Genomic DNA, 1,846 nt, shown 5'->3' with positions numbered 1-1,846 from the left:
CTTCATGACCCATAATTGGGTCCCAAGCCCAACTTATCAGCTTTTGACCCACAAAATAACAGCAGCAGAGACCTGAGCCCCCAGCTATTTTTGTATGTTGATTTGTATCAGGTCAACTAAACATGGGCATAGTAACAATATTTTTATACTTCATTTATCCATTTTAAATACACTAACCTCACTCCTTTGTAAGAACTAAGGCAAAAATGTCATTAATTCAGAAAATCTTTTCAGGACCCCACTTTGATGTTTCAGGACCCCACTTTGGGTCCCGACCCCAACTTTGGGAAACACTGATCTACAGGAAAATGGTTTGCTTTTTCCTGTAGAAAATGGTTTGCATTTTCCTGTACATTTTGTGTATTTTGTTTTGTTGTTTGCTGTCAAAACTCATAGCAAATTATTCCCAACTGCACATATTTTTTGATATACTTCTTGATTGGGATGTTTTGGGACAAAGTTATAAAATTCAAATCTTGACAACAACGTAAGAATAATGGCAGAATATCAATAAGGCTAGTTGGCATCCTCAAAGGATAGAAATAAAAATAAAGAGTGTTTCTGCATCTGTTCCTTTTCATTTGGCTTCATACACATCTTGAGAGAAAATACTAAACTGCTACAGATTGCTGCAGTGTTTCAAAACCCAACCCAGTATCCTTTTACACGCATCTCTGGAGGAACAGGATCAACACACAGGTTTAAAACAGGTGTGCAACTGACACAAAGCTGACACATAACCACACGCTCTGACCGGCAGAGCCAGCCCAAGACATGCAAATAAATTATGCACCAACTTCCCCGCAGTCACCTATTAGAAGGCCGCAAAGAGGAAATGTAAATGCACATTAGCTTCAGGTTTTATTTTTACACTTTTTAACAAACAGAGGTGCTGTTGCACTCTTTTAAAACGTACATCAACAGTATTATAGAGATCCATGCCAACATGTTGGAATCCAAAAGAAATCCAAAGAAAAGCTGGTAAATGCTTGAATTTATAACTAGTTGAAACTTATTAAAGAAGAAAACAAAAAATCTCACAAATAAAAATCCCAAATGAATAGCAGAAAACAGGAAAACCTTTGCTTTCTTTTATTGCAGGCTGCTAATCTGCTTAAAAAGTGTTTCAAACAAAACAGACTAACCATATCTGCTGTTCAGTTGGCAAAAAGCTGACAGACGTGAACAAAAAAATGGTGTGATAGCCATGAGTCTTTAACAGCTCATACTTGGTTTATTTTGTTAATGTTTAATCAAAATGGCATCAACTTTGTCATTTCCCATGAAATTTTCATTTAAAACTCCGGATGAAAGGTGGTACACATTGAATAAGGCATTTCATCCTTTAAGTATCTCAGAAACTTGAAGTAACAAAGACACTTGGTCAGGATTTGGCCAAAGCCAAGCCAGAAGGTTTGGGAACAAGTTATGCAATGTTTGTTTGTTTTTTTTAATCAGCAGCCTGCTTCACGGCATCATCTTGCTTTAATTATACTGATTGAATCCAGTGAGGAGACTACATCACTGAGTTGATTGTACCTCAGTTCTGCTGTGAGATTTGCTGCAGGAAACACTTGCTCAGGAAGTGTGAGAAGAGGCTGCTGCTGTAAAAAAAAAAAAAAAAAAAAAAAAAAAAAAAACACTATATTATATTGTCCTGGATGAAGGCTGACAGGCAGCTTGTTTAAGAGAGCAGCTGCTCTTCCTGAACATCACTCAGCTGAACTTCCGTTTACTGGAGAGTCAAACATGTTCCTCTCTCTCTAACATGGCTGTGCGCGCGCGCAATGAGAAGGGTTGACGGACAGAGACTGTTTTTTTTTTTTTTTTTTTTTTTTTTTTTTTT

The sequence above is a fragment of the Austrofundulus limnaeus genome, unplaced genomic scaffold, assembly GCF_001266775.1.
Source record: "Austrofundulus limnaeus strain Quisiro unplaced genomic scaffold, Austrofundulus_limnaeus-1.0 Scaffold27, whole genome shotgun sequence".
Taxonomy (NCBI): domain Eukaryota; kingdom Metazoa; phylum Chordata; class Actinopteri; order Cyprinodontiformes; family Rivulidae; genus Austrofundulus; species Austrofundulus limnaeus.
The sequence above is the reverse complement of the archived record's forward strand: the minus strand, read 5'-3'. Positions refer to the sequence as shown.